General features: G+C 39.1%; 1 pseudogene across 1 annotated transcript; it reads left to right on the forward strand.

Moving 5' to 3' along the window:
• Positions 1-3,530: 3,530 nt before the first annotated feature.
• On the forward strand, positions 3,531-4,455 carry LOC308430303 (ribonuclease H2 subunit B-like; annotated as a pseudogene). The gene has a single exon. The product of its transcript is annotated as a ribonuclease H2 subunit B-like (transcript).
• The last annotated feature ends 16,092 nt before the right edge of the window (positions 4,456-20,547 follow it).

Consider the following 20,547-nt stretch of genomic DNA (forward strand, 5'->3'; position numbering starts at 1 on the left):
GGCGTAGGCTGAAACCTGAGTGAGTGATTATCTTTCCTTACTTTCCTCACATTGGTTATGTCTTCAGCTTCTCATTGGCTTAATTAGGTCTTCAAAAATGAGTCCACACCTAATCAGAACATGGGATGTTGTACTAAAATGCAGAAACTTCATTAGCCATCGCAGATTGAATTTGGATCACTTTGTATCATAATTTTTGTAGGTTTTAGTCATTTAATTAAAGTAGTTAGAAAACCACACATTTCCAAGTCCTTATTAGGAAGTCAGAGCTACACTCATTACTGTCTTAGTAAATTCAAGTAAGACCTGGATGTTCGAAGTCTGCCATGTTTTTAATGTATTTAATGTTGTCCAAAGGAGTCAGTCTTTCTTTGACCACTTCATTTTTTGATGTAACACAGTGGTTGGTTCCTGATTGATTTGTAAGGAACATCTCCTACCAGACATGTGATCACTGTACCACATGGCTGTGCCTATAGGCTATGCACAACTGTGTAAATGTTAGACAGCATTAAGGACAATGATGACTGACTGATAGTAATTCCAGCAACTGTTAAACTAAATGCAAAGTCGGCTAATCTGACTGAAGTTGGGCCTGAGTGCATGTGCAGGTCTGGTTTTATTGGCAACAGTGGACATCTGTTCTCAGGACATTTCTAGACCTGCATTCTTCTTCACACAACTTTCTGTCTTCCATTAATGGATAGTCTCAACTCTTAAAATAGGAAGAAATCTAAAAAATTCAAGGACCTTATAGACTAAGTCAAATTTCAGTTTTATTTCATGAGAGTTGATACACTGTTAATACCAATAAATCAGAGTAAAGACTGTTACTCAACAAACACTTTGGTCAAAATATGCAAGACTTATTTTCTATCAGTCAGGGATAGCTCCCTAAAACCGGTTTGATAAACTGTGTTTTGAATATAGAGAATATTGGCATTTACATATCCCCAAATACTACAAACCTAGGACATTCTCCTAGTTATTGGTTTTGTGGACCTTGGGAGAACCTTTTATTGTTTGGCAGGACTTCTTATTTTATGGTGGAGGTTAGGAAATGGGGTATAGAACATGTCAAGTTTTGTAAAATGGGTCAAGCCATGGTCAAACTTGTTTTATAAAAGCAAAAATGAATTTATTTTGATCTTGTATCTTTGTTGTGGTTTATATTGCTGTAACAAAATTTCATGGCCAGAAAGCAAGTGGTGTAGGAAAAGGTTTTTCTACTTACTGACCCACATGGCTTCTACATTCCCCAAAGAAATTCAGGACAGGAACTCTAACAGGAGAGCATCCTGGAGGCAGGAGCTTATGCTGGAGACAGGGAAGAGTTCTGCTTACTGGGTTGTTCACTTGACTCGCTTAGCTGGTTTCCTATACAATCCAGGACCATCATTCCAGGGATAACACCTGCTCCAATGTGTTAGGATCCCCCCCCCTGTTGATCAATAACTGAAAAATTGCCTTCCAGCTAGCTTTTATAGAGACATTTTCTCATTTCTCTTTGATATCTCTAGCTCCTGTCAAATTGACAGAACTGTAAGTCCACCAAGGAACAAGATAACTTTTAATCTTAAGATGGACTCATGCTGACCCATTACTTCAAAAGTTTAAGCCACACGTCAGGTTTCAGAATTAGTCATTATTATGTATGTAAGTATGCACAATAACATGACTAAACTTACAGCACAGTTGTCTTCTGCTCTATATATTATTTGTCAGAATACATATTACAGAATCAATTCCTCCATTTGCTGCCTAACCCTTTTCTAGTTCCGCACACTTATATTTTGATGAATGTGATTGTGATTGAGAAGGCATAAATATATTTTTGGATGGCTATGTTCTAATAGATGAAAGACTCCCAGAATGGGGAGACCCTCACTCAAGTCTCAGGATGTCACGACCCCCCCCCCAAGAACTCATTAGACCATCCTTGCTGCAGTTACACGAGGTTTATTGATGAGAATTGACAGTAACAGAACCAGTGCACTGGGGTCAAGACTTGCATCCCACACAGGAGTAGAGGAGTCTGACCCTGAGGGGCTGGGAGAAGGGGTATTTAAAGGAAAAAGCCACAACCCAATCGGGGAGGGAGTACATCATTGGAGAATGCCAAAAATACCATTGAAGAATTCAAAGGGAAACATCCAGTTTCTCAAGATTGTTTATAATGTGTTATTTAACTTTTATGTTTTTATGGTCAGTCAGTTTCTGAAACAGAGTCACCCTGACCTTAAGGCCATAAATTCTTTATGGTCTGCTAGTTCTGGGAATAGAAGAATAGAATTGCAGAACTGGCTCCCCTACATTTTTGGCTCTACTTTACTTGCTAGGGGCCCTTTAAGTTTACCTTTTAGAGGGTCAGGATTTATCCTGGCCTTTCACAGAGAACTTGAGATTCAGGGAAGCTTCACTTGTTTTAAAGTAGCTGAGACAGCAGATGAAGAATTTTAAAAATTGTGCAGGTATGACTATCCCAGGATGAAGGAAAAAATGGGAGAGTTTGAGCTACCAGTTGTAGCTGAAAAGTTCACTCAGTTTATAACCCCCTTTCAGAGTGTGCTACAAGTAGACCTTAAATCATTAATGATTCAAGAGGTAAGAATGCACTCTTATGGCAATCTTCGGTACTTAGAAAGCATCATCTTTAACCTTTCCACACGAAGAAATTTTTGAATATTTCCACGTTACGTTTTGTTTTATATGTACTTTATGTTCATTGTAACTAGCAAATTTTCAATGCATACTTTCAAATCTTAAAAAAAAAAAAAAGCTCTTGCTCTTATGCCCTTGCAGCCTTGCTCTCCCACTCCTACCCCTCCTCTTCCCTTCCCTTCCCCCTTCTCCATCCAAGTTCTCATGGCCAGCCTCTACTCCTCTACTCTCTCTCTCTGCCTCTCTTAACTCTCCCATGACCTGAATAAACTCTATTCTGTACTATACCGGTGTGTGGCTGGTGCCTCAGGGGGAAGGGATTCCCAACATGGACCCCCCCCCAGAGGCATCTCCCTTGCCCCCAGGCCTCGCCGCACCTCCATGGGCCATATGCCCCCCACTCTCTTCATCCTTCCCTTAACATTGGTGCCGTGACTCAGATCTTTATCTTTTCACAACATTGGTGCCCCGTGACTTTTCCTTTCAGTGACTTTTCCTTTCATTGGTGCCCCGTCATCTTTTCCTTACAGTTACCATATAAAGTTGTATCCTAAATTACAAGTTCGTATTTTGAACCCCAAGTTATAAACATACTTTGGGTTGTGTCTCAAAGAATTACCTTAACTACCAAATTGGCCCAAGCCCAATTTGAAGACTGCCCGCATGCATTAGTAACCTCAATGTGTGAAATACACCCACGTGCAGTGCCCGCAGGCTGAGAGTGAGAAAGCCGCGGAGTTGCACACTCTCCGCCACCAAGAGGACCCGCAGATTTCAAAGAGGAAGCCAAGCAGGCAGGCCCGGAAACAAAGGCAGGCTGGTGGCCCGGGCTGACGGGCCCCTCCGCGCCACTTCCGGCGGCGTGCGACATGGCCGGAGGCCGGGACCGTGGGGACTTGGCTCCAGGCAGCTAGTGTTCCTACTTCCAGAATATTTAAAAGATGCCTCAAAGAAGAAGAGCGGCCTCCTGTTCATAAAGCTGGCCAACCCGCACTCGGGAAGGAGCCACTTACTTAATTGATATGTGTCTACAGCAGCTGTTTGAAATAAAGGTTTTCAAAGAAAAACACCATTCTTGGTCTATCAATCAGTCCGTTCAGTCAGGGAGCCTTCTCCACTTTGCAACACCCATGGATCCTTTATTTCTGTTCCTTCACTATCTCATTAAGGCTGGCAAAGAGGGGAAGTATCAGCACTTGGATCAGGCTGTAGTGGATGACATGTTTCCAGATTGCACCTTGCTACTGAGATTTCCTGGGCTTAAGAAGTCCCTTCGGCATGTGACGGAGGAAAAAGAAGTGAACAGCAAGAGGTACTATAAGTACAGCCCAGAGAGGACACTGGAGTGGCTGGAGAAGAAGATCAAGCAAACTGGCAGCACTGAAAGCCAATAATGTCAGTGTTGGAGCCCGGGTACAGTCCTCTGCATATTTCTCTGGTACTCAGGCTTCCAAGGACAAGGAAGAAGATTACGTATGATATACCCATGGTCTGATCTCTGATTACATCCCTAAAGAATTAAGTGATGCTTTGTCAAGGTTCTTGAAGCTTCCAGAACTCCCAGCTTCATCGCCAAACCCTCCATTAAAGAAATTAAAGTTATCAGCTGAGCCAGTAGAAGCACAAGAAGATTACACTAAGTTTAACTCTAAAGACTTGAAGACCGGCAAGAAAAATAGCAAAATGACTGCAGCTCAGAAGGCTTTGGCTAAAGTCGACAAGAGCAGGATGAAAAGCATTGATGCTTTCTTTGGTGCAAAAAATAAAAAAATCTGGAAAGATTTGAAGCATTGAAAATGAAGCCCAGTGAAGCAGAAACAGAAGTTTGCCTCTTGCCTATTCTGTCGTGTCTCTTCTTGCTGCTGCCCCCAACCCTAAGTCACTCCACTGAGAACCGAGGTGCTTTCACATCCTGCCGACACTTGCCAGACTGTGACTTTGTGTCTGACACACACTTGCTGTGGGAAAGTGATTGTGTGAGCCGCTGTCCCGGGCCTTTGGAACATTTGCCATAATGAAAAGTCATCAAGTGAACAGGTCACAGAGCCACAGATCCCCCAGGAGGTGTGACCGGCGCCCAGCATTCCCTGCTCTGTCCTGCATGGCTCCAGCTGAAATGAGCTGGACAGCTAAACTGCATTTTGGTGAATTTTATAATTAGTCATATCTTTGTATCAATTCATGTTCTTTGTTAAAAACATCAGTAAAACAAAATAGCAATCTCTCACCTTTCCATTACTTAAAATAAAAATATTTTCAAGAATGCCAAAAAAGTAAGTACTGACCAAAAATATATTCATATAGTTTTTTGTAAAAAAAAAAAGCAACAAAACAATAAAAAGCCAAAAAAAACCCACCCACATTTCAATAAGCAGCTCTACGTGCACTATTCTTTACAAGAAAAAAATTCAATGTGTACAATACATTTCTTCACCTCATTAGGATTATATTTACTGATATTTTGTTTAGAATAAGAGAAAATTTATGTTCTATATCTATATCCAATTTACAGTTAAACATACACTTTGTCAAGATCAAGATATTTCATTTTGACTGTTCATGATTGGTAAAGTTTTCTGAATCCTTTGTGAAAGTGGAAAAAGAAAAAAACAAGCATGTGTTTAGTGGTGATTTTGATAAACCTTTCTGTGTGTGGCATGAATATTAAAAGAGAGAGAGAGAGAGAGAGAGAGATCACCACACCCCACTTTCCAGAAAGTTTGGTTTCTATCCTTGAATATATCTTTGACTGAATTAGGATAACAATGTACTCCCTCTCATTACTTGTTTTAGGTCTCTATGTCTGGTCTCCTCAGTTACTCTGACTTCTTGTCTTAGTTAGAGATGTACTGTTGTGAATAGACACATTGGCCAAGGCAAGTCATATAAAAGACAGTTTTAACTGGGACTGGCTTACAGGTTCAGAGGTTCAGTCCAGTATCATCCAGGCAGAAACCTGGCAGCATCCAGGCAGACATGATACAAGAGGAACTGAGAGTTCTAGATCTTCCTCTGAAGGCTGCCAGCAGAACCCTGACTTTCAGGCAGCTGCAATAGGAGACTTATAACCCACACCCACAGAGACACACCCACTCCAACAGGGCCACACCTTCTAATCCTGCCACTTTCTGGGCATGGCATATACAAAGCACCACATTCCACTCCATGGCCCCCACGAGTCTATGTGGGCCATATATAAACATACCACAATGCAAAATACAATTAGTCCATTTTCCAAAGACCCCATAATCTATAGCAGTCTCAGCAATGTTTAAAGACCAAAGTTCAAGGTCTCTTCTGAGATTCACTCAACCATTTTAGTGTAATCTGCAAAGCAAGACAGGAAAACAGCTGCACAAACTTCAAACTCTGCATCTCCATGTTTTATGTCAAATCAGTCTTCAGGTCTACATCTCCTTTTTCATCCTTGTTAACTGCAACAAACTTCTTTCCCCTGGGCTAGTTGCACTACTTCTTAGTAGGTTTCCTCAGCAGATATCCTCTGGATCTGGCGTCTTAAAAATCTTAGGAATTCTGAGGAAACATCAATGTTGGAGCTTCTTTCAATGTCTGGGATCCACAGAAGACATTCTGGGCTCCTCCAAAGGGGTTGTTTCATTTCTCCAGCTCTGCTCTCTGTAGCACTCCAAGGCCACGTTGATCCACTCCACTGATGCTGCCGTTCTTGGTGATCATCCCATGGTACTGGCCTCTCCAATATACTGGGGACTTCTGCTTTGTTCTTCCTCCTGTAGTATTGATAGATTTTAGTGATGGGTGTATAAATTCCATTTAGGGTAAGCATTTTATCGTGAGCCTACTTTAGGAGATGAAATAAACTATTGGGGGAAGAGAGAGAAAGAGAGAGAGAGAGAGAGAGAGAGAGAGAGAGAGAGAGAGAGAGAGAGAGAGAGCACATTTTTACGGCGCGCTCGAGAGAGTGTGTGTGTGTGTGTGTGTGTTTATGTGTGTATTTGTGTGTATGTGTGTGTTTGTGTCTGTTTGAGAGAATCAGAGAGGTAGACAAAGTGAGAGCATGTGAATAGCATGTGAAGAGTGTTTGAGGAAAGAATGTGAGGTGTGTGTGGAAAATGTGTGTGTGAGATATGTGTAAGGTGCTCATGAAGAGTGTGTTTGTGAGAAAGAATGGGGAAGGAACAGAGATGTATGAGTATGGAAGTTCCAGAAAAGAAAAACACCAAGGAGAGTAGCAGAGAGCTCAAGAAAATGCAGGCTGTGTGCAGCCTCAAGCTGTGGGCAGGACAGCAAGAGAGAAAGAGCAGAGGGAGAGAGAGAAGATAAAATTTAAACCCTGTAACATTGCCTGTCAGTTTGCACCTCAAAAGTGGTCTGTGTTTATTTATTACCCACCTTCCAGATGTCCCTGTTTGCAGATGAGAACTCTGATTCTGTGTTCATGCAGGATCCTGATACTCAACCCCATTTTCCTCTCCCCTTCTCTGATAAGAAGGAGCCATCTTTGTGTATCACCCCACCGCCACCCTGTACAACCTCACTTTCCACCCAAGTTCACTGGAATATTAGGTAGTTTTCTCCTGCAAATATATGGAATGAAATGCCCAGAATCTCAGTGGTCTATTATTTTTCTAATGATCATAAACTATGTGCTGGACACTTTCAAACTGCATAGGCATCTGGAATCAGGAACTGAAGCAGAGGCCATGGAGGAACACTTCTTACATCTTTAGTCCCCAGATTCTTATTCAGTTATCTTTCTTTAATATATATTAAATATATACGAATTGCTTATAAACATATATTATCTATTTAACTTTTATTTTGTATTTGTGTGTGTGTGTGTTCACAGGTACACCTGAATGAAGGTTCACATGAAGAACACTATGATCGGCAGGTTCTTTTCCTAGAGCAAGTGTGACATGCAGTCTTAGGTTGCCAGAAGTACTTAGTAGGATCTGAACTTATGCCCTCTGAAGCAACAGTGTGTGCTGATATTTAGTAAATTATGTCTCCATCCCCATCAGGAACTTTTATTTTACCTTCTAGAACTGCCAAACTTAGGTGCCTCAGTCTTGTATGGGTGGAGTCCTTCCCCTCAGTCAGTAATGTTTTCGAGCTTCCTTCTTTTGCATTGTGCTGTACCCTGCAGATCAGGTAAGACATCCAGCTTATAACTGAACTGCTGGATTCTTCAACTTTTACTTGTCAGACATCCCTTGTTAGATCATCTGGACCAAAGGCTGTGAGCCACTCTAAAAATTCCCGTACAGAGATATTCACTTTAGCAGTTCTATTCATCTAGAGACCCTTGACTGATACAATGTTTTTGTTTTGTTTTGGCACATTAACACTAACAATAAAGTCAATAAAAGATATTCTCTGATTTTTCAAATTATCTAGGAGATAATACTTTTTATTATGATTTATTTGTCTAGATAATTGAACTCAATTTCGGGAAGAAATCTCCTATTGGAATGAGCCATTATGCATCCTTTTGGTGGGAGAAAGACCCATCATTGTGTTGGTGATCTACTTCCTGCTTTCTGTCTGGACTGTTTGAAGTACCCTTGACTGCCCGGTTAATGTAGCTTCAGTTCATCAGACCTCAGTTAGAAGGTCAGAACAAATATTTTGTTCTTCGACTTCTCTCCTTAGCTGTGGGCTCTATTCCACCTGTGGTCAGGAGAATCGCCCCCCACCCAGCTGTGTAGTAAACAATTCCCAGATCTCGCGAGGTCTGGGAAAGGTCTATGCAGAGACAGAAATGAGCCCCTGGAAAGAACGCGCTTGTCTCTGGAGTATACTGAAAACCTAAAGGATGGCGTTTTTGTCACTCATTGTGAACAGCCAATCAGGACATAGAGGCAGACTGCAAGGCAATGCCCGAGTGGGCGGGCTTTTCGGGTAGCCATGCTTTAGCATTGCTTCAGAAGCTGAGTAGGTGATTACCTTCTGCGCTAAGACTCAGAGCTGTGGTGGATGCAGGAACAACTTAGAACCCTGGATATTGTAAAATGGTGAGCAAGGAACCTCGGCGGCCTTGGGAGGAGTGGGTTGGTGAGCCTCGGGGTCAGCCTGTGTCATGGGCACACCTGGGTTCCAGTGAGAGCTAGTGTCCAGAAGTTCAGGTGAAGTCTTTTATGGTATTTGCAAATCCTAGGCCCCAAGTGATGGGCTCTGAATAACTTTACTGTGTGCTGTACTTGTACAGAGCATTTGAACAGGAGCTGTTTGTAGAAGAATCTTTGTGTTCAGCTTCATCATGCCTTTTGTGCATCAGAGGACAGCCTGAGGCTAATTCAGAAAACCATATTTCTCCACCACCTCTAGAATTCGTGCATGTTGTATTGAACATTTATTCATAGGATCCACTTGGAGTTCATTTGCTGGAGTTAGTAAATAAGATCTTTCTGGCTGCACTCCTTTCCTAAGCTGTGATGTAGAAGACATTGGAGATGGAAAGGACTTGCCAATTACGAGATACTGAGTCACACGAAGTAGAATTTAGCTAATGGAGGGCTAAGTATAACATGTGCAAAATTCATAAGATGTTAATCATCCTGTTAGATATTAGAGCTAGGATGAACATATTTGTTCACCAGAATTGTTTAGATATATGGTTCCATACCTTAAGAAAAAAGGCAACTATACCAAATCCCATATTAAAGGGCAAATGCCTAAGAAACTACACAAGAGAATATTACTAGATCACAATCAACATTAAGGACTAGTGTGTAATGAAGTCCAGTTTTCATCTTGAGAAAAGCATAGGTCTGCCCCAATGGGGAATAAGGTCACAGAACTAAAAAAAAAAAAAAAAAAAAATTGAGGACTTGTCTGTTAAATCAAGGCTTTTCCCTGAAGTCCTTCTGTATGGAGAAAGAACGTACCATAGTGCCTTCTCAATGCAGGAATATTCATGGAAGACCCAGTAACAGCCTAGAACCTAGGCCTTGGGAGCATTCTCTAGGACTCTGAGGTCTAGAGATTAAATGAAGCTCCTTCTCCAAAACCTTGGATATACGTGGGAGAGTTGGTCATGTTCTGGGGTCAGGGTATTTTGAGAGGAGTATGTTCTGTTCCCAAGAACCCAACTCTTCCCACTAATTGGGTCTCTCCTTATCAGTTTCAAGGCCCCTCTGGGCTTGGCAAGTAATGTTCGTTTTATACCTTGTGTTCCCTTTAGGCAGCATTGTTTGTTTAACCACCTCCAGTGTTTGTATCCTTATATGATGATTTCTGATGTATTCACAGAAGTCCCCCGTTTCCTTCTTTATTCACCCAGGAAGAAATATACAAGATGCTAGTCTTCTTAAGAATCTTGCTTGACTTAGTCATAGGTAGTGTAAGCCTTCTCCACCCCAGCTTTTCTCTTTCCTTCCTTCTCCTTTCCCAATCCCTTGCCATTGAACCCAGACCCTGAAAAATAATCTGCTGTACTAGTACACTGTCATAATTAATAATTCTTCTGGGAATACATTTGCTGGATCCATCTTTGATCTGCCTAAGCAGTTAGAGTTCCATTCTCCTTTCCCTAAGATTCACTCAGTTTATATGCAATGCAAAATCTGTTGTAAGCTGATTCTGCTTTTAGCATTAGCCAGAGCTGGATGCATGTTACTCTTCAGTACTTTTTTCTTGATTAATATCTTAAGTTCTTTGAATTCTTTTTTTTTAAAAGATTTATTTATTGTATTTATATGAGTACACTATAGCTGTCTTCAGATACACCAGAAGAGGGCATCAGATCTCATTACAGATGGTTGTGAGCCACCATGTGGTTGCTGGGAATTGAACTCAGGACCTCTGGAAGAACAGTCAGTGCTCTGAACCCCTGAGCCATCTCTCCAGCCCTTGAATTCTTTTTCCTTGAGAGACATAGTAATCTTAGAACAGGTGTGCCCTCAGTCTTAAAAATTTTTTAAATAAATAAATAAATAAAATCTACTGAGATTCTCTTAATGTTGCTACAGGAGGCCTTGAGTCAAAATGTAGGTTTACAGGACAATGGCCTTGCTGTCTAAGTGATTAAAATTATAATTGCTAAAATCGTAAACAGCTGTACTTCCCTGGTTTGCCTTATAAATTTTACAAAGGGTTTAGAGCCAGTAGGAAAGTCATCATGAGGATCATCTTTCAGAAATACTTCATTAGGATTAAAGAGATGGAGTAGTCATTAAGGGAACCGATGTTCTTCCAGAGGACCACAGTTCAGTTCTATCATGTGGGACATATCTGCTTGTAACTCCACCTCCAGGGCATCTGAAAATCAGTTGTTACCTTAATTAGTATACATTCACATGCATGTGGGCACTTTCCTGTGTGTACACACAGGCCACACACACACGCAAACTGGGACATACACACATAAAAACAACATTTAAATGCCTGTTGGTGACCCATGCCTTTAAGCTCAGGACTCAGGAGAGAGTGGAAGGTGGAAGTCTGAGTTCAGCACATCCAGGCTTAGAGAACAAGTTCAAGATCAGGTTACATATAGAGAATTTTTATAAAAACTAAGTAAAGATATCAAAACTAAAACAAAACTCCTGTTAATTTTCCATGATTTAAGGATGTTTATTTCCAGGGGAAAAGGAAGTTTCTGAGGTGCACAGGTTTCTCATGGGAGCATGGGGTTGAGTTTGTGAATAAGGCTGATCACAGATCTTTTTTTTTTTTTTTTTTTTTTTTTTTTGTAGTATAGAGTTTTCTCACCCCCCCTTTTAATTTTTTTTGAACAACTTTATTTTAAAAAGCAAAGGTAAATGAACAAATTTTAAGCATTTTTGCAAAAAAGTATATGAATACATTTTTGTCAGTGCTTGGCTTTTTTTTCCCCCCAAGGGTTTGATACTGTGCATTAAGGTCTTACTAGTTACAATGAGAATAAAGTACATGTAAAACAGGATGTAACCGGAATTAGTCAAAGTTTTCTTGGTGTGTAAGGATTGAGCCAAATGGTTATTATTATTTTTTCTTGAATCTCACACGGTCTGTGAGTTGTTTCTGGGGTGTTCAGAGCTTTCTCGGGTTAGTATCCCATTATCAGTGACTGTATATTATGTCTGTTCTTTTGTGACTGGGTTATCTCACTCAGGATGACATTCTCTAGATGAAACCATTTTCTTAAGAATTTAGTTAAGTCATTGTTTTTGATAGCTGAGTAGTTCCCCATTGTGTAAATGTACCACAATTTTTGTATCCATTCATCTACTGAGGGACATCAGGGTTCTTTCCAGCTTCTGACTATTATAAATAGAGCTGCTATGAACATTGGGGTGCACATGTCTTTGTTGTATATTGGAGTGTCTCTGGGGTATATGACCAGGAGTGGAACAGCTGGATCTTCAGGTAGTACTATGTCCAATTTTCTGAGGAATCGCCAGACTGATTTCCAGAGTGATTGTATTAGTTTACAACCTCACCAACAATAGAGGAGTGTTCCTCTTTCTCCGCAACTTCACCAGCATCTGTTGTCATTTGAGTTTTGGATCTTGGCCAATCTGACTGGTGTGAGGTGGAATCTCAGGGTTGTTTTGATTTGCATTTCCCTGATGGCTAAGAATGTTGAGCACTTCCTTAGATGTTTCTCAGCCATTCGATATTCCTCAATTGAGAACTTTTTGTTTAGCTCTATACCCCATTTTTTAATAGCGTTTGATTCTCTGTTGTCTAGCTTTTTGAGTTCTTTGTATACCTTGGATATTAGGCCTCTATCTGATGTGGGCTTGGTAAAGATCTTTTCCCACTCTGTTGGCTGCTGTTTTGTTTTCTTGACAGTGTCCTTAGCCTTACAAAAACTTTGCAATCTCATTAAGTCCCATTTGTCAATCTTTGATCTTAGAGCATGAGCCATTGGTGTTTTGTTCAGGAAATTTTCTCCTGTGCCTATGTGTTCTAAGGTTTTCCCTATTTTCTTGTCTAATAGTTTCAGTGTACCTGGTTTAATGTGGAGATCTTTGATCCACTTATACTTGAGCTTTGTATAAGGAGATAAGAAGGGGTCTATTTTCATTCTTCTGCATGCTGAGTGTCAGTTGGACCAGCACCATTTGTTGAATAGGCTGTCCTTTTTCCATTGAATGTTTATGACTCCTTTGTCAAAAATCAGGTGACCATATACGTAAGGGCTCATTTCTGGATCTTCTATTCTATTCCATTGATCCACGTGCCTATTTCTATACCAGTACCATGCAGTTTTTAGCACAATTGCCTTGTAATATAGCTTGAGGTCAGGGATAGTGATTCCCGCATATGTTTTTTTGTTGTTGTGGGTGGATTTCGCTATTCTAGATCTTTTGTTATTCCATATGAAATTGCACATTGATCTTTCCAATTCCATGAAGAACTGGGTTGGAATTTTGATGGGGATTGCATTGCATCTGTAGGTTGCTTTGGTAAGATGGCCATTTTTGAGATGTTAATCATTCCAATCATGAGCTTGGGACATCTTTCCATTTTCTGAGATGTTCCTTGATTTCCTTCTTCAGAGGTTTGAAGTTCTTGTGATACAGGTCCTTCACTTGCTTACTTAGAGTCACACCAAGGTATTTCATAGTTTTTGTGACTATAGTGAAGGGTATCTTTTCCCTAATTTCTTTCTCCACTTGTTTGTCCTTTGAATATAGGAAGGATACTGATTTTTTTGCATTAATTTTATATCCAACCACTTTGCTGAATTTTTTATCAGCTGTAGAAGTTCTTTGGTGGAATTGGTGGGTTCGCTTAAGGACACTATCATGTCATCTGCAAATAGTGATATTTTTACTTCTTCCTTTCCAATTTGTATCCCCTTGATCTCCTTTTGCTGTCTAATTGCTCCAGCCAGGACTTCCAGTACTATGTTGAATAGGTAGGGGGAGAGTGGGCATCCTTGTGGAGTCGCTGATTTTAGTGGGATTGCTACAAGTTTCCCATCATTAAGTTTGATGTTGGCTGTTGTTTTGCTGTATATTGCTTTTATTATGTTTAGGTGTGGGCCTTGGATTCCTGTTCTTTCCAAGACTTTTAACATGAAGGGGTGTTGAATTTTGTCAAATGCTTTTTCAGCATCTAGTGAGATAACCATGTGGTTTTTTTCTTTGAGTTTGTTTATATGGTGGATTACATTGATGGATTTCCGTATATTAATCCATCCTTGCATCACAGGGATGAAGCCCACTTGATCATGGTGAATGATCATTTTGATGTGTTCTTAGATTCATTTTGCAAGGATTTTGTTAAGTATTTTTGCATCAATGTTCATAAGTGAGATTGGTCTGAAGTTCTCTTTCCTTGTAGGGTCTTTGTGTGGTTTAGGTACGAGAGTTATTGTAGCCTCAAATAATGAGTTGGGTAGTGTTTCATCTGATTCTATTTTGTGGAATAGTTTGGAGAGTATTATGTCGTCAATAAATGTCTGATTAAATTCTGCACTGAACCCATCTGGACCTGGGCTTTTTTTGGTTGGGAGGCTTTTTGCTTCTATTTCTTTAGGTGTTATGGGATTATTTAGATGGTTTACCTGGTCCTTGTTTAACTTTAGTATCTTGTACCTGTCTAGGAATTCATCCATTTCCTCCAGATTTTCCAGCTTTGTAGAGTATAGGCTTTTGTAGTAGGGTCTGATGATTTCTTGAATTTCCTCGGTTTCCGTCATTATTCCTCCACTTTCCTTTTGATTTTGTTAATTTGGATACTTTCTCTTTGCCCTCTACTTAGTCTGGCTAAGGGTTTATCAATCTTGTTAATTTTCTCAAAGAACCAACTCTTGATTTTGTTGATGCTTTAAATGTTTTTTTGTTTTTTTGTTTTTGTTTCTAATTGGTCTATTTCTGCCGTAAGTTTTATTTTTTTTTTCTTGCCATCTACTCCTCTGGGGTGTATCTGCTTCCTTTTGTTCTAGAGCTTTCACCTGTGCTGTCAGGTTTTTAGTGTATGCTCTCTCCAGTTTCTTTTTGGAAGCACTCAGAGCTATTAGTTTTCCTCTCAGCACTGCTTTCATTGCATCCCATAGGTTTGGATATGGCGTGTTTTCGTTTTCATTGAATTCTAGAAAATCCTTAATTTTTTCTTTATTTCTTCTTTGACTCTGCTATTGTTTAATAGAGCATTGTTTAGTTTTCTTGTGTATATGGGCTTTTTGTTGTCTTTGTTGTTATTAAAGACCAGCCTTAGACCATGATGATCTGAAAGGATGCACAGGAGCATTTCAATCTTCTTACATTGATTTAGGCTCGTTCTGTGTCCAATTATGTGGTGAATTTTCGAGAAGGTGCCATGGGGTGCTGAGAAGAAGGTGTATTCTTTTACTTTAGGATGATATGTTCTGTAGATATCTATTAATTCCTGTTGGTTCATAGTCTCTGCCAGTTTTACAGTGTCCTTGTTCAGTTTCTGTTTCCATGATCTTTCCATTGGTGAGAGTGGGGTATTAAAGTCTCCCACTATTATTGTGTGGGGTAAAATGTATTTTTTGAGCTTTAATAGGGTTTCCTTTATGAATATGGGTGCTTTTGTATTTGGAGCATATATGTTAAGGATTGAGAGTTCCTCCTGACAGATTTCCCCTGTAATGAGTAAAAAGTGTCCTTCCTTATCTTTTTTGATAACTTTTGGTTGGAAATTTACTTTATTTGATATTAGAATAGCTTGCTTCTTGGGGCCGTTTGCTTGGAAGAAGCTTTTTTCCCAACCTTTTACTCTGAGATAGTGTCTGTCTTTCTTTCTGAGATGAGTGTCTTGTATGCAGCAAATTGCTCGGTTATGTTTATATATCCAGTCTGATAACCTATATCTTTTTGTTGGGGAGTTGAGTCCATTTATGTCAACAGATATCAAGGAACAGTGGTTGCTGTTTCCTGCTATTATTATTTTTGTAGGTTGAATTGTTCCTGTGTGTCTTTTTCCTTTTTGTTTTCTTGCTTAGGAGTTTTCTTGTTTTTACTAGAATGTAGTTCCCCACATTGTATTGGGTTTTCCACCTGTAATTCGTTGTAGTGCTGGGTTTGTGCTCAGGTAATGTGTAAATTTAGTTTTGTTTTGGGATATCTTTGTCTCTTCATCTATGTACTTCCTTATAGCCTTATCCCAGGGGCTCTGCCTAGAGCTATGAATGCCAGTGTGCTTAATACCAGCTCTTTCTGTGCATAGCACCGAAGCCAGATTCCTGCCTATGATCAGCTTCAAGGTGTCCTGAAAAATTAATATTACTCCGCCACCAACTGATCAGAGGTGCCAAAAATGCTCTCCACAATTTCAGGTTAGTTTGATCACATAATCAAACTGCAACATATCTTTGTATACATGCCACCTTAAAGGATGACGTGTAATAGCAAGTCATGAGAAATTTGTACCCAATAAGTGTTATTGACTGTGTATAGACATTTTAGTCTCTGCTGCATCCAGAACTGTCTCTTGACATAAACATCACCAGATATACATCACCGATTTTGTTGATTGTGTTAGTCTCCCTTTTCTTCTCTGCTGCCAAGGTCTTCAGAAGGTTCCCTTTTTCATGTCTGATTTTTTTCAACTTGACAGGAACACAGGCATGGCCCAGCGTAACAAAGTTCTTATTTTCCATTATGATGTCAGAATATCCTTAATATAAACATGCTGAGTTACTTCATTAGCTTTTTGCAAAATTCAATGTTTTTCAGCAGCTGTGGTGTTTTGTTCATTGCCATTTAAAATAATTAAGGTCAATAAAGCACTATGCAACCTACCATTGGGTTTTTGTTGTCCCCTTTTGCTCATCAGCCATCTGCTTTAGAGTTAGATAAGCGATCTTCACAATCGCTTGTCCTGTAGGATTGTGTGATATGCGTTAAACATGCTTTATATTATAATATGTAAAAATCAGCTTTCTCTTATTAGAAATATACACTGAACAGTTGTCCATTTCAGTTGGTATTCCCATAATGGCCATAACTACTAAGAAATACGTAATTACAGAATCAGCGTTTTCTGACGACAAGGCAGTTTCCCCTTTGATATCCTGAATATGTGTCTATAGTAGGGTTCACATATTTCATTTTACCAAACTCTGTAAAATGGAAGATAATCATTTGCCAAATGTCATTTCTTTGGGTTCCCTTAGTTCCTTTAGGGAATGGAATTTGGGTAAACAGTGAGCAAGGAAGTCATTGCTTCACAATTTTCTTGTCTTTTTGCCAAGTGATATTACAGTATTCTGTCTTTAAAACTTTGCTGTTACCATGGGTAAAAAATGAATTCAAAGCCTCTAGTACACTTCCTAACTATAGCTGGCCAATTTCATTATTACCTTGGGCCAAAGGGCCCTGCATATTTGCATTGGTTCTTATGTGTGTTATATATATTAGATAACTTCTATTTCTGATCATTTACTGGAGCTGAATGTATAGTGAAGTCAGTTCGGAATCATCTTGAAAAGGTTCAACAATCTATATGTATAAAAGAACCCTTTCTGCATATTAAGTCAGTTATTATATTAAGAGACACTTGAAAATCTGATAATATGCTCCAGCATACAATAAGGACACATGCTCCACCAAGTTCATAGCAGCCTTATTTATAATAGCCAGAAGCTGGAAAGAACCCAGATGTCCTTCAGTAGATGAATGGATACAAAAATTGTGGTACATTTACACAAGGGAGTACTACTCAGCTATCAGAAACAATGACTTTATGAATTTCCTAGGAAAATGGCTGTATCTAGAGAATATTGTCCTGAGTGAGGTAACCAAATCACAAAAGAACAGACATAATATGCAGTCACTGATAATTGGATAGTAGCCCCAGAAAGCTCTGAATACCCAAGAAACAACTCATAGATCATATGAAGCTCAAAAAAAGAAAGGCCAAATTGTAGAAGCCTCATTCCTTAGTAGAAAAAACAACAAGTGTATAGCACTCACTCAGAGTGGGGTACACCTAGATCTTAAATCATTAATAACTCAAAAGCTAAGAAGATAGCCTTGTAGCAATTTTTGGTATTTAAAACTCATTATGTTTAATCTATATGTATTTTATGCTTATGGTAACTAGTAAGATTTCAATGTATACTATCAAAACTTTAAAAAAATCAAATACTGACAAAAATATATTCATATAGTTTTATGCCAAATTCTTTTAAAAATCTGTACATGTACCTCTTTTTTAAAAAAAAAATAAAGTTGTAAGAAAAAAAAGAAAGAAAATCAGAGAATACCATGAGTATTACATATAATTCAGATTTTTAAAGTGACTTATAGGGATTCTCAGTCACCTTACATCTTCTGATTTATGGCCTTCCTTTCCTCATTTACTGGTATCAGTACAAAATATAGGGGCTCCAGATATTGGAGTTCCCTTTATTATATGACAGAACATCCAATTAGTTCTTTTTTTTTTTTTTTTTTTTTGGACTGAAGCTCTGTGTTTTTGTTTTTTTTTTTTTTTGTTGTTGTTGTTGTTGTTGTTAATCTCTCCCAAGACATTATTGCATACTCTTGACAGTGTTCATTTTGTGCCCATAAGGATGGAATTCCTGCATTAGTAAAAGGAACCCTAATTTCAACCAGATCCATTAAGACTAATTGTCGAAGTATCCTTTTCTCTTTTATTATAAACTCAGAGACCTTCTCAGTGTAGGTTTTTACTTTCTTACTCTGTTGATGAACTAAAAATATCCATTGTAAGATGAAATCTTCCCTCTGCATGAGAACTTCTGTAGGGGGATGAGTAGAAGGAAAATTAACTATGATGCAGACCATCTTTGGATCAAAATGATCTACATGTGTATCCTGCGAGTTTCTTTTCACCAAAGTTACCTCCTTTTCAGCCTCAGCTGACTGTTTCCTTGGGCTGTTTAAATATAGCATATTGTATGGTTTAAAATAAATTGCTTAGCTTTTTAGTGACCAATCAAGTCCCAGACAACAGCCAGTTAATATCTCCCAGTAGTTTCTGATATTCATTACGGGTCCTATATTGTTTTCTATTGATTTGCAACTTTTGTGACCTGTCCTTTTGCAGACTTTTTTATACCCTAGATAATTAAAAGAATCCCCTCTTTGTATTTTCTCAGGGGCAATTTGCAAATCCTCCGTAAGGCAAGGTTTTTGCATTTGTTTGTTTTATTTTTTTCATCAAACATTTCTTCCATGATATTTATATGGATCATCCAATAGTAAATTTTCCATATATTGATAAATAATGGATTGGGGAAATTGTTTGGGAATCATCTCCAATGGCTGTTGCACAAAATTCTGGCACAATGTAGGGCTATTGAATGTTTTTTGCAGCAGGACTTTCCAATAATGCCTTTTTATTGCGTGACCTCTGTTAAAGGTAGAAATTGAGAAAGCAAACCTTTCCTTATCAAATTCATGTAGAGCAGTTGGGAAAAAAAAGTTTCTGATCAATCACTAGGACAGGCCATTTTTTAGGCAACCAAGAAGGCAGTGGAATCCCAGGCTGCAGGGAATCCATTGGCTGAATAATCTTGGTAATTGCTCTGAAATCTTCAACATTCTCCTGTAGCCAGATTTTTTTTTTAATGACAAATACTAGAGGATTCCAAGGTCAGGTGGACTCCTCTGTATGCTAAGCTTCCAGCTGCTTCTGCAGTAGCTGTTCCAATGCCTGTTGTTTTTCTTTTGTCATAGACCATTGATCAATCCAAATGGATTGGTCAGTCAACCACCTTAGTGGTAAGGCAGTTGGTATCTTAGCAGTAGTGGCTCCCTGGGGCAGAGCTAAATGGTGAGCCTCTGCTGTATCTTGTTTTTGGACGGTGTGGACAGTCTGTAACTGCTTTTGATAGCCTTCCCTGACTAATTTAAAATTCTTATTAGGGGACTAATGTGTTTCATGGCCAGACACTGAAACTTGAGGGATATCAAAGTAACAGAATCAGGGAAAAGACTTGATAACTCCTTATCAAGAGAAATGCTAATAGTGTAATATAAAACTAGGGTGCTGAATTCAATTATAAGTTATGGACTCAAATCAGGGCTGCCCCAATATCTAGACAGTTGCTTCTACTGATTATAAATGAGCAAAAACAGATCAGTTATAAAAGTCTACGTATATGTTACATACATGTTTCTTTGGTGAGCACCTTCATATATTAACTTTATCAGAAATTCTTTTATATAAATGTCAAAAATACCTAAAATGTCCTAATTACATGCCATTTTTTTAAGCTCAAGATGGACAGAATGACAATAGTAATCTTTTTAAAGTGAAAACTGAAATAAGACACACAAAGTAAGAGAACATTTTCAATTGCTGCTGATTCACGGGGATAGCGTCATAGTGCCCTTTTCAAAGTAACATACTTGAACCCTGGGTTAGACATGGCTGCCACACAGAACAATTTGCTTACTGAATTACTTTAAAAGAACAGGCGGGTGTCAGAACACAGTGAAGTCAGAATACAAAGATCAAGAAGCACACAACGTATGAAGTATTCAACTGAGGCAAGAAAAGGCAAGAGGAAAGTGAGGACACTGGGATAAGGTTCCTAGCTGTGAGCCTGCAACTTTTCCTAAACATTGATCTTCTTTGTTTGTTTTTGGATATGGGGCAAACATTTTAACAAAAAAGTAGAACTGATACAGTACAAGGAATTTTTGCTTTACTTTAAAATATATTTTGGATCTTGAGACACATATAAATATATGCCTTTATATTAAATTATTTCGAATTGTAAGTAACACACAAAAGAATAAGTGTTTTTCTTTTTTCCTGGCTCACTTCAGTCTGATAAAGCACATGCCCTTCTTTATAGCTTTTCCTGGTTTTCCAGTCTCACCCCAAGTAGTCAGCCTTGGTGTGCACTGAAAGGTGACACCTGAAACTACATGACAGAAGAAACAGGCTGCAAAGGTGCACAGGAAGCATGGCCCTCTTGCCTTGATACATCAGTGCCACACACAGAACCCACATTCTCAGAGCCAC

This window comes from Micromys minutus (assembly GCF_963924665.1).
Source record: "Micromys minutus genome assembly, chromosome: 15".
Classification (NCBI taxonomy): domain Eukaryota; kingdom Metazoa; phylum Chordata; class Mammalia; order Rodentia; family Muridae; genus Micromys; species Micromys minutus.